Source organism: Mauremys mutica, chromosome 3 (assembly GCF_020497125.1).
Source record: "Mauremys mutica isolate MM-2020 ecotype Southern chromosome 3, ASM2049712v1, whole genome shotgun sequence".
Classification (NCBI taxonomy): domain Eukaryota; kingdom Metazoa; phylum Chordata; order Testudines; family Geoemydidae; genus Mauremys; species Mauremys mutica.
Window position 1 is genome coordinate 131,913,671 of NC_059074.1, and position 13,364 is coordinate 131,927,034.

The 13,364-nt window shown below is 42.2% G+C and overlaps 1 long non-coding RNA gene across 1 annotated transcript; it reads right to left on the bottom strand.

Annotated features, from left to right (window-relative positions):
- Positions 1 to 11,497: 11,497 nt before the first annotated feature.
- Positions 11,498 to 12,113, bottom strand: LOC123366925. Its single transcript, XR_006578227.1, has 3 exons — positions 11,988 to 12,113; positions 11,636 to 11,712; positions 11,498 to 11,539 (listed from the first exon to the last, which is right to left on the bottom strand). It is a non-coding gene; the product is annotated as an uncharacterized LOC123366925 (long non-coding RNA).
- Between the last annotated feature and the right edge of the window lie 1,251 nt (positions 12,114 to 13,364).

Here is a 13,364-nt window from a genome sequence, read left to right on the forward strand (position 1 = left end):
TGCCTCATGTCCCCATTCACTGGTATGGGCCAGGCTACCTCCATGGACTTCAGCTCCCATGATTCACCATGGTCTCCCCTCTGGTTGAACTGCTGCACTGCATTATGGTAGTTTAGTGGCTGCAGTGCATCATGAAAGCTGTAGGGACCTCAACCGAGAGAGGAAAGTAGGGGCATGAGACACTGAGGTGACTCAGGTGGACACAAATTAAGTGTCAAACCAAGTAAAAACTAAACATTTCAAATCAGTTAGACAAATCAATGCACAATGTCAAAATAAAATGTTCTGGCATTTCCAAATTGAATTTTTTCTAAACTTTCCTTTCAGGGAAAAATTCAATATTTTGACTTTTTGTCCCTATTCAGAATGAAAAATTTAGACATACCAGAATTTCCTGTGACATAAAAATTCTGATTTCTGACCTCTGCCAGTAGAAGTCTAGTAGGTTTCCTCAGTTCTACTACTTTTGTACATATGGGGTGGTAAGTTGGGTTGTTTGCGACAAAATTTGTTCCTCAGAGCTATCACTTCTATCTGTCTGCAGACTCATTATCTGGATCACAGTACTTCACTGCTTCTCATTCAGAAGCACCTCTCCACAATCCGGAGGGAATGTAAGTTACATTTAGCAGAAAATACTGAAATCCACAGAAAGACTATGTAAATCCATGGCGAAGGGCAGAATTTTTCTGCGATCTGTATTTCTAGTAGGTAAAATCATAGTGCACTTCTCCAAGTTAAATTAAATCCAGGGTGAATAATAATCTTGCTCACAGCAGGAGTGGCATTTGCATTATAATATTCCCAAAACCACTTTTTTTGCTTATTACATTTCTAAAAAACAGGATTTCTCCTCATGTAAGCAATTCCCCAGAGAACAGATGTTTATAATAGAAGTGACTGTGAGTGGTTGATGATTTTTGTGTTATTTCAATAAATAATGTGAATCACCTACCAATGTCTCAGTTTTGTTTAATTATTAAACAGTACAGCCTTTCTTCTGATTTTTGAAACTCTGTGAATAGAACTGTTACTTTACACTGGTTTTTCAGGAGACCTTGGCATATTACCAGAACACCACAATATAATATACACAGGTGGTACATGAGTTTACTTGGTCTTTCTGCCCAAGGGTCACCATACAGTGTGTGCTGCATATGCTATTAAAGGTATCAAATATTTATGCAGATGTATGGCAGTGCTGGATTTGCTGTACGTGCATTGTTGTAGAAGTAAAATGAGTCTAGAATAAAACACTTTTCACTATAAAAAGACTGATCATACTTTCACAGGTGGTAGTTGCTGGGAACTTTGCTCAAGTTTGAGTAATACTAGACATCGTCCTTTTCTTGATGTCATAAGTAAAATGGTGTCATAAAAGAAAATAAAGAGAGCAGACACCAGACTTTTTTTCACTCAACTCTTTCCTTACTAGATATATTGTAAATAATTATTTTTTAAATTACATTGGCCAATTTTTTCTTCCACTTTCTCTTTGTTGTAATTTGCTACAGCAATTACATCAATTGAGAATATTGCCCCAGCTTCTTACAGGTCCATCTGTCTGGCAGGAAAGCAATACTTTTTTCCATAGGAAGCAGAGACAGCCTTAAATGTTTTTTGCATGACCTGCAAAACTTTTTACACTATCAGCACCTCCAGCATAAAGTGTAAAGAGGTGGGGGAATGCCAATTTGCTAGCAGCATTTTGTGGCAAGTAGCCCTGGCAAAAGTTATATAAAGGGTCAAATTTATACAAGTTCATGGCCTCCATCCCAAACCAGTGGTGGTTGGGAAACATAATTCAGAACTCACCATGAAGTACTGGTGTTTATCACGGCTTAGCTGAGTGGGGACTCAAACACACATTGTGAGAATTGAGCTGCTTATTCATTGGAATGAATAGCTGTCTGGCTGGGTGGCTTCTGTGCTGTATACCCCAGGGAAGTATATATAGCTGGTCCATCTAATGTGCGAGAGGGGAGTAGGGCAAGTCATCCCCCTAAATGTAACTTGCAAAGACTGACTGACTTCAAACAGCAATTTGTGTAATAAATGTGTAGGCTAACCTAGAATTTCTCTTTCAAATTACATTGTGTGCTTTTTCCTTCTACTGTGCCTAGAAATGTGGATTTGTTGTTGTCATTTGAGATGGAGGGTGACCAAATGTTCCGATTTTATAGGGACAGTCCCGATTTTGGGGTCTTTTTCTTATATAGACTTCTATTACCCCCCCACCCCCGTCCTGATTTTTTTCATACTTGCTGTCTGGTCACCCTATTTGAGATGTATCTTTACAAATTGTATTTATTCCCATTAAAGGCAATGGCAGTTTTGTACAGAATCCAGTGGGTGCAGGATCAGCCTATAGCCTAGGAAAGGTCCTACACTTGTCTGACTTCGTCTAGTTTAATGTGTAGTCAGACTTCTCCATGCATGGGATGTCTCCTATAGATTTGAACCATTTTTCATGTCCATTCTGCTCTTGTCGTTGCTGTGTTTGAGAATTAAGGATTAAGCTATGATTTTCATTTATTTTTTTTAAGACTTCTATTTTTTTGGGTGCTCTGCATGTTTAATTGACCCTTCCATTCTCCTCCTCACTTTTCACTCAGCAAATCTCTAGGCCTTATATCAAGGCCCATTCAGATTTCCTTGATGGAAAAAAGGGGGGGAAATCTCATCTCTTCCCCCTTTCTGTCAAGGAGAGCTGGATGGGACTCTCTTCATAGACCTGCTGATTAATTGGTCAGAGAGAAAACTGTTGAGCAACACACTCCTAGGGCCAGCTCTGGCATAACTCCACTGGAATAGAGCTCTGACCTCCTTATACATGGATTGAATTTGGCCTTCTCACTGTTTTTATTGGGCCAGGGTCTGAGAGGAAGAACTAGAAATGCTGTATATATTGTTTGAAAGATACAACACTCCACAAGGTATTTAGAAAGTGTTTAGAGTCAAAGAGTTTAAGGCCAGAAGGGGAAAATCAGATCATCTAGTCCAAACTCCTGTATGTTACAGGCCACTAACACACCAGCCATTCACATATTAAATCCAACAACAGGAATGAGACCAAGGTATTACAGCCCTCAGGAGACTAACCTGTTTCTCTTCAGGAAGCTGCTCAGTATCAGTCCGAACCCAGCTCCCACTCTTGTTGCTGCAGCTGCCACCAGCTCTTAACTATTTCTTACTACTTGGAAAATAAAAACACATGCAACCTTCGTAACATCCTAATGCATATTTTAATATTGCTCCTCAGGTGGCTTTAAATTATACAGTAATCTTGCTGGCATTTTTCTACAGCCTTTCCCCACAGGAGGATACATTTTACAGGGCTGAAACAGGACACAGGCTGCAGGAATCATAAATCTGAATAATTTTTGCAATTGCATGTGTGTGTCTTATACAATGTATTACATCACTAGCTGTAAAAATTAAGTGACATTTGCATTCATTAACTATACATGAAATCTAATTCTGTTAAATCCAGCAGCATTAGGTCTGTCTGTTGCTGCTGATGTTGCAGCTTAAGGACATTATATCTTCTGTGCACATTCTGTTTCATGACCTAATAAAGCCAGGAATTAGATCCTGGCTTGATGCCTTTGGAAATCCAGCTCAGTGAGCATACAACATGAAAGCTGTGGATGTAAATTATTTATATTCATCATTGTCCAAAATATTAATTTACCAAAAAAGGTTTAAAAAATTAAGCAAACTGTGGGCATGGTGCCCACAGTCGAACTGATTTAAGAGACCTTTCCAAATCACACTTATTATCTTCCAGCTTTGTTACAGATACCATACAGAAGGACTGTTAACATTTCATCAAGTCTATTTACAGAATCAAAGACTTACTATTACATTTCATGGTATGTGCCGAGAACTTATGATCTCCTACACCATAACCCCAGAAAATAATGGGCTTAACTTAATTTTTGTAAAGATGTATTTTTATGGCTTTTTGACTATGTAAGTGTTAGAGAACAAATAATTATACATTTAAGACAAAAAATGAATAAAAAAAAATACTGGCCATTTGTATAGCTTGTTTCACCAGAAGAGCAGCTCAATGTATTCTACTAACATAGGCCCTGACCCTACAAATAGATCTATGCAGGCAGTCCCCTTGTGTCTACATGGAGCCTCACTGAAGTCAATATGGCCATGCATTAGGATGTATTTAAAGGAAAACTTTAGGAATCAATCTCTCAGTGGTGTGAAAGGCTATTTTTCAAGGACTGAAACTTCACCGCTGTACCTATTCCATTGCTTTGGCGGATCACATCTATCTAATGTATTTCAATGGCAGGTGTCTCCTTTACAGCTAAAAGCCAACTATTGCATGAACTATGCTTTCCCTTTTGTATTCTAGAATGTGGGGAATAGAGCTCATTAATGAAATTCATTGTAGCGTCATCTTTCTCTCCAAGCTACATCATCACTCCCCAGAAACCTACAGGATCAACCTTCATTATTTCCCCCCCTTGGCCTCTTTTGGAAGACAATTGTGCTGACAAGTCATTACTCTGCTAGCAACACAGACAGTAAACCCTCAGCTATATTTATTTCTTATGAATCTATGTTACTTTGCAGGCGGTAACTTTACATCTCTATTTTATTTATGAGTAAACAGACCACTTAGGTCTGGAACAAAAATGTGCCCCAGAGATGTGTGGGCCGCAAATTATTCAGGCTGCTGAGAACCTGAATTTTAAAAAGATGCATAAAGTCAAACTCAGGTCATATTTGGAAGAAGTTAGAGATTCACATTTAATGAGGTTTGAAAAAGTTATTTCGTTTTGTTTGTTTAATAGGGGTTTTTTTTTTTCCACACCAGCTTCTGACAGGGACCAGAAACACCAAACACTGTGAGAAAAGCTTTTCTTAAGGCATTGCCCACCAGAAAGTGAGTGAAATCTCACAAGTGTCTGTTCTGGAGACATTTACAATCCAAGGTCTGGTTCCTGAACCCTGGTTTAGGCTGCATTGCACTGAGGTAGCACAAAGCAGCCAGAAAGCCACCCTAAAGGGGAAGCTGAGAATGCTCCCATCACAGCTGGTCCTTGGATGCTGTGCCATCTGTCACCTCCCTCCTCAGTAAAGCTGGATGAGAATTTTCTCTGAGAATTGCCCTTTTTGCAAAAATTGACATTTTCTGTAGGAAAATTTCAATTTTGAAAAAAAAAATCCAATTTTCTGTTGGGAAACATTGCCATGATGGATTCCTGGCTACCCCTCCCCCCCAGAGGCTTTTGTCAATCTCACTTTCTGCCTGCAGGGAGAAAGTGAAATTGATAAGAGCTTTCCAGGTATGCTGGAAGATTCTATTTTGGTTCTCCCAAAACATGTTTTTTTCCTGGAAATTCCTTCCTGCAAAACAACTTTGTGTTTTTGAATTTTCAGCCAGACTTGGATGGGAAAAATATTCAAAAATGGGAATTTTTTGCAGGAATGGATTTTAATTTTCCAGTCAGCTCTATTCCTCAGCACAGATGGTATTGTCAGCAGTAAGGAAGAGAGCATGCCAGGGAAGAAAGGGAGTGTGGTGGAGCACACAGCACTCAGCCAGAAATTTGGCCGCCGTACCCAGCGTAACTTCCAGTGGCATTGGAACTGCTGTAAATCACGACACAGGCCATTTTAGCTCCCTGGCAGCCCAGGAGCAGCAGAAAGGTGATGCCTATTCTGCCTACTCCCTGCTGTACCAAGTGTGAATTCAGGGCAACTGAAGAATGAACTCCAACCGTTAGATCTTGTACGTCATTCATATGTGTAGCTCCTATTAAAATCCAGGCTCACACTGCAGGATTGTGCTGGAGTTTTGCACATTTAACAGGCATAAGAAGTCAGGAGTGAAGCCATTGACTGCAATGGAATTACACAAGAATAGTATGGTGTAATTGAAAGGAGAATCATGCCCAAGAGGTTTGCATAAGCCTCAGGTGCCCATCCAAGCTTTCAGGTTCTTCTCTTAATGGAACCTTTCACAGTTCTCCTGTGTCTAATAATTTATTATTATTAGAATTATGATGGCACCTCTGGGTCCCCCTGAGATCAAGGCCCCATTGTATTAAGCATTCTACAAATATATAGTGAGAAACAGTCCCCACCCTGAAGAGCTTACAGTTTACATAGACATGATTGACAAAGGGTAGGAGGAAAAGTATTATCATCCCCACTTTGCAAATGGGACACGAAGGCACAGATAGATTATTAATGGAGACTTTTCCCTCCTGCCATTATTCTTAGAAACAAGAAAAAAATAGTATTGAAAATGCTCAAATTATCTAAATGCCTAATGCAATAGAATTGTTTCTCAGTGGCGGTCTAACATGCAATAGACAACAGGCAACATTTAACAAACAGAGCTATTTTCACTTTGGATAGTTCGCAGTACTGAAGTCCAACAGGAAGTCCACATTGCTGCAGAACACTAGTAATGCTACAGTGTGATAATGGGAAGTAGTGGGTTATAGATTACTGCCCCGCATTGTATAGGATGGATATAAAGGTTATAACTTAATGGATGTACTTCACTAGGTTGCCTGATCAAAACTGTTGCCTTAGAGCATTTTTAGCTTGTGAGAATCCCCGACTCTTCTATAAGTAGAAGGTCATCACCACCGCTGAAGTGCATTCATCTCTGTGTCCCTGGTACTGCTGCTGCAGATGCTCACAAACTCCAGAATTCAAACAAAGCAGAGTGTAACTCTTCTATCTGGTACATGGGAGAGTGACAAGGATCCCATTAAACTGACACAGTAACATGCCCTTCTTTGTACTTTAAGAGTATTTCCTAACTAATTAAACACACTGGCTTTAGCCTGCTGCTTGTAAGCACTGTGTAACAGAACTGTAAGCAGTGCCATACCCAAGGCTGTTTCAGGCCCTGACCTCAGGGCATAATTCTATTGGTTAAACAAAAAACTCATGAGTAACATCAAAACAAAGCAATTTCCCTGTCTAGTCCACAGAGGCTTTTCCCTGGCCTCTCTCACAGGTGGAAGGAGGACACACTCCTCCCTTAAATCCCTGCCTGGGTCATGTGATGGGTGAGTAGCCCTTCTGTAACATGCAGCATGGCAGAGACTGTAGGGTTATGGCTAAATATATGCTTTACTGTGCCCCTGGCTTAATCTGTGTTTACTGTCCCTTATTATTAGGGGGGAGGGATAGCTCAGTGGTTTGAGCATTGGCCTGCTAAACCCAGGCTTCTGAGCTCAATCCTTGAGGGGGCCATTTAGGGATTTGGGGCAAAAATCTGTCTGGTGATTGGTCCTGCTTTGAGGACTAGATAACCTCCTGAGGTCCTTTCCAACCCTGATATTCTATGATTCTATTGCAATTCTATCTAGATTCTTACATGGCACCCATTGCCATGATATCTGAAATAATGGTCACCAGAGCAGTCCCCTGGGTAGGGCAAATCAGGGTGACCACCCTAGGCCCCACGCTTTGGGGGGCCCCACACATCAATAAAATTGGGACTGCCCCAATATTTAACCCTTTGTCCTGCATCCCGACCGATGTACGATCGGGACACCATTTGTCCCAATAGTCAGGTGAGGAGGCGAATGGGGAGGCAAGCAGCAGGAAGGCGAGGAGGTGAGCTGCAGGTGGGCAGGCCAGAGGGCAGTGAGAAGGCAGGTGGGCGGGCTGGCAGACGGCAAGGAGGAGAGCAGAGGGCGTGGGGGTGAGGAGGCGAGTGGTAGCCATGCCGAGAGGACAGCTAGGAGACTAGCAGGGAGGTTGATTTGTCCCGGGCCCCACACGCCCATAGGGACGGCCCTGATGGTCACTACCAATAATCATCCTGCTTTTCTTTTTCGCTTGTTAAATTCTCTTACAGAAGCATGTAAGAGAATTTTGTTATAACCTCATTTGACTCTATGTCCATATGCTGAGGTAGGGAGCACAAATTAGTCATGCCAGGCTGTGACAACCAAGAAAGGGTTAAAGAATGTTCTCTGACACTATAAGAAATGTCACGACAGCAGATGGTACTGTTAGTGCACGAGAAAAGACTGTCCTGGGTAAACCCATTTTGTCGTGAACTGTTGAAATTATTTGTATTCTCAGTCTGACAAAGAATTGGGAGAAAAGATCTGTTAAAAATTCAGTACAACTTCCCTTTCAATTAACTGAAAAAGCTCCCACTCCAGCTCTCTGGTTCTCTGAGCAGCTCTCCCGTGAAATGAGGGGAGACAAGACTAGATACGCCTCATGTAAAAAGCAACCTTTCTTTAAAAAAAAAGAAATAAAGGAAGAAAGGGGAAGAAGTACACTCCCTGGCCTTATTCACTATAAAGAAGCTGAACCAACCCTTTTCCTTTACAGGTGACTGGGGAAATTCCATAGCCTGTGTTATGCAGGAGATCAGACTAGGTATCATAATGGACCCTTCTGACCTTAACAATCTGTGAGCTTTTAATGAGCAGATACAGCAATACCGCCAAGCTTCTCCTTGTTCCTCAACCAGCCGCAAGCCATTCTCCCTATCAGTAATCTTAATTTTTCAAAATGCAATGAACACCATGGCCCAAATTCTCCATAGGGTAACTCCATTGATTGAAATGCAACTGCAGGGATTAATTTGATACAATTTCTTTTGTTTGTCATGCTGGAATAAGCAAGTGCAATTTAGTTGGCTTCTGTGGAGTTGCAACCACTTACGACGGATATGGATTTGGCCCAACTTAACAAGGAAATCAGTGCCACCACAAAGACACATAAGAGGCTGCATCTCAGTATCTAAACATGTGGCTAGCATGATTATGTTTCCATATACATAGCCACTCAAGCGTGTGATGTATAATGCTTACATCAGCATGACAAGAATCCACAGTTCATCCTGTGTTATGACTTTACAGTGCATGTGAGGCAATATATATTGGGAGTTTTCTAGCAGACTGCCTGTTCTAAGTTTGGGGACTTTGATTTAAAAACCACCTGGTCCCCTGTATACTTGCCTATAAAGGACTGAGTCTTCTGTGATGTCAAAAATTGAATTTTCAAATGACTTCGGGGGGGGGGGGGGGATAGCTGTAAGGTACACACACCAAAGTATCAGGATCATTTTGATAAGTTTAAAGGTTGAAAATTTTGGGAACTTCTCCTAATCAAACCAGAAACACTTTTTCCCCAATGGTCACCTTCACTAGCAGTAATTTTAAAGGAATTAATCCCACATTAATAGTTATTGAGCTATACATTAGCTGTAGTATTTCAGTGAGTTGCCCATGTGGGAAACTTATATTTATTTGTATCTGGTATTAATATATAAATGTGCCCAGAGACCAAGGTTATGGGCAACAAAAACAGGTCTTGAAATTAGTTAATTTATTTCATCCTCCCCTGTTGTGTATGTCTGTTGCATATATTTCTAACATTTCAAATGTTACTTATTCAAGTTTCACTGAGCTGACACAGTTATGCTTACAGCTTCCCCCTGAAGTGTTATTAAAGTGGACCAGAGAGAACCCGCACAAGAGTACCAGAATATACACCTGATGGTGACCAGTTTTGCAAGGGTGCAACTCCAATGACTTCAGTGGATTTCTTTTGATTGCAGATGGTCAAAAAATGAGGGGGGATTGCATTCATTTCAGTGGAAATTTTCTGGTCAGTCCTAGTCCTTATTTACACAGGCCCATTGACTCACCTGTAAAGAAATGCACTGATCTCCCCCATCCCAAGGCGCTCTGAAGGGGATGGTTTCAGAGTGACACTACAGAGCACTGTATTGTACTGGTCTGAAAAGTTACTTGGAGAATTTTCAAAGGAACTTGGAGTTTGTAACTCAAAATATTATCAAATCCTAATCCATTAGTTTCAAGAAAAAGTTAAAATCACAGTGAAACCAAGGAACAAATGAGTCTCCTCTTCTAAGATAGAAGTGAATTTTTCTGAACAACTCAATGGCTGCCAGATGAGAGGTAATGACGCATATCATGGCCATTTCCTTAAAAGTACGGGTATTATCAAACAGCCACGAATTAAAGTAGGATCCTTGGGATTTGGGAGCTGAGTTCCAGTCCTAACAATGAGCCAGAGAGAGCAGAGCAGGTGGAGAGGCAGTGATCTTATTCTGTTAGTCATCTTACCAGAGCTGTGCTGCCTCACTCTGGTGCAAGATCAAGGATGCAGAAGTAGAGAAGAGCGGAAGCTATCACAGGCAGAGGCACTAACAGGTGTCTTGTGGATCTGGCAGTTCTGGTGGATCTGGGTCCCATTTTAGCCTTAATCAACCACCGGCTACAGCTGTCTTTTATCCTGTCCCTGTTTTCACTTTATCATGGGTTAACTGGGGCCGTCATGCAGTCAGCTATTATTTCATGTAACCAATAATAAAACTTGCCATCTGGATCACTGCACACATATATACCAACAACAGGGCAAAATTTAGAAGTCTTTGGTTCTGCTAGTTCAGATATGCAACAGCAATAAAGGCCAACCACCATGTCAAGATAACTCCCAGGGCTGGAGAGGGGGAGGGGGACACAGGAGATTCCAGTTTTGCAAACAAGAAACAGTTTTGTTTCCGCTCTGTGTCACTACAAATGCATCACACATACATTGGAGTGAATCCAGGCATAGCAACTACACACAGGCTAGAAGCGTCTAGTCTGTGTGCCCCCAAATGACAGCAGGAGCGGCTTAAAGCTGGGTGAGGGGAGAGCACTTGGCATCTGTGGGTGCTCAAGGTATTTTCAAAGCAGCGTGTGGTCAGGTCCCCAGAGTGCCTTTATGTTCTGTGCAGTCCCTGAGGGCAGGGCTGGGGCATGGTTTGGTACTCAGCAGCTTGGTGTCCTTTTCCAAAGCACACAGAGCCCCTCCTACAGGCTTGGCCGGGGGCCTCTGAGACAATGGGTATCTTAGGCCTGACTAAGGGCTAGTCTACACTGGCAAAGCTAAAGCGCTGCCGCGGCAGCACTTTAATGTGGCTTGTGCGGTCGTGGCAGAGCACTGGGAGAGAGCTCTCCCAGCGCTCTAAAAAACCCACCTCCACGAGGGGCGTAGCTACCAGCGCTAATGCACTGTCTGAACTGGTGCTTTACAGCGCTGAAACCTTCTGTGCTCAGGGGGGGTGGTTTTTTTCACCCCCTGAGCTAGAAAGTTGCAGTGCTGTAAATTGCCAATGTAGACAAGCCTTAAGTCAGGAGGTGAAAGCTGACACTGCTTTAGCAGTCACCCACAGTCTTCCTGTTCAGGGAAGGCCTGACAACACACTAGGCTGGACACAGGTGGCCACTGCTCAGCGCTTTCCCCCTCACTCTTCCACATCCACTTCCTCAAGCAATGACACCAGGGTAACAGACGAGAACAACGTTATTTAAAAATACAGATAAAAACATGGGAAATGGGCCCCTGTGGCTCAATCTGTAAAACAAGTAGTTTTTAAAAATTGCTGCCATTCCCACTTCAGAGACAAACGTGCACATATTTATAGGGGTGTCCCCCCACCCAAACAAAATACTTACCTCAGTCTGGGGTGCCCCAGGTTTTCAGGGCCCACTGGAGAATCTCTAGCATGCTGGAATAGATAAGACAGAGCAGGAAGATCAGTAAATAAATATGACTCTCTGCCACCAGTCCCCCACCTAAATTAGTCCCCAAAAAGAACTCATACCACCCTGTACTCCTCCGATACCCTCTGGTCACTCCTTCCTTGAAAATCTGAGATGATTCATGGTTGTGTCCCAGAATCTGAAAGATATATTTGAAAAGCTTCCCACACATACACACCTGTCCAACCCCCCCATGGCCCAAGAACACCACTTTAGGACCAGTTATTCTTTTTAAAAGAAACACCAGTTTTCGTCAAAAAGCTTAGCACAAATTTGCATGAGCGAGCTCTGGAAATTTTGCAGGAATTCACAGGGATATAGATGGTACAGTATTCATTTCAGGTGGCTCAGATGAGAGCTGATATATGTTGACAGTAAAAATGAAAAAATGTAACCACGTTTATCTGCACCTACTGTTTAGCTTGTGGCCATAGTCACATTAAATAAAGCTCTTGTGTCGCATCTGAACAGACAGGTAAACAAATTTAGCCTAAAATAAGAATATCAAGGATTTATAGTTTTTCCTTGTGACAGACTGTGCGTGGGTGTGGAGAAAGAGAGACTGCGTTGCAATATCTTTAACGCTAAAATGCTGCCACCAGAGGTTGGTAAATTAAATAATTATTCATTAGCTACCATAGTGATGCAGATGCAATCACACTGAACAAAAGACAAAACACAAAGTGTTGGCAAGAGTAAAAGGGGCCTGCACTAGTTTTTTAAAAACATATTTTTATTCATTAAAATCCCCTGGCTACAGATCTTATTCAAAATCCATCAGTGTTTCACTTGCATTCGACTGGAAACAACAAATACTTTGATATGGACTGAAAGAGCCAAATCCTCTGCTGGGGTAAATCAGTGTAGCTCCATTGACTTCAGTAGAGCTAAGCCAATTTACAGCAGCTGAGGATCTGGAGCAAAGAGCTTTTAATTCCCTGTAGCTTTTGGAAGTGAGGAGCACCAGCATATCCTTTGCTGGAATGTGGGTTTGTAACAGCACCGCTCCCCAGTAAACAAACAGATGGAGGTTGAGATTTTCAAAGCCAGCTGGGAGAATTTAGCCACAGAACTCCCACTGAAATGACTGGGAGTTACAGGGCTAAGTACTCTCTAGTAAGCTTTGAGACTCTCATACCCAATCCTGCTGCCTCCAATAAGAAAAGCACAGTGGGGTTCAAATGTTTATATTTTGATACAGTTCTAACCTCTGGGCAGCCAGCTGTTGTCATGCTATGTTTACATAGAGAAAAGTGCAGCAATTAGTTCAGGTGCAGGGGTCCACTTGCCTTGTTTTCAAGGCATTTTGGACCCAGCTGAGTCACCTCAGCCCTGCACAGCACAACAGCACTGAGGTATGAAAGCAGCAGTGTTGTCTAACGAAGGTAAAACAAAGAATGGAGAAAGAATGCTGACCTCCCTCTGATTGCTTCTCAACCCCCCTCCCCTGCCCTCCCCTCACATATGGTCAACTGGCTGACAACACTCAGCGAGTGGCCTGTCAGGAGATCCATTAAAACCTCTTCCTCATTTATTTCTGTACAGCTATTCATTAAAAAAAGAAATAGCTAATCAATGCAACCCTGTGTCCCTGTTACTGCCACACTTGCTGTCCTCAACAATGCCCCCCACCCCACACCCTGGTGTTCCACACCCACCCTGGGGTCTTGATCTTATTTAGACTCTAAGTTCTTTTATATCAGCTGGCAGAGCACCCAGAAGACTGGTGTCTCACTGCAGTACAAACAAACTGGAGCGCATAAAGGGGAGTGGATAGATGGAAACAAACAG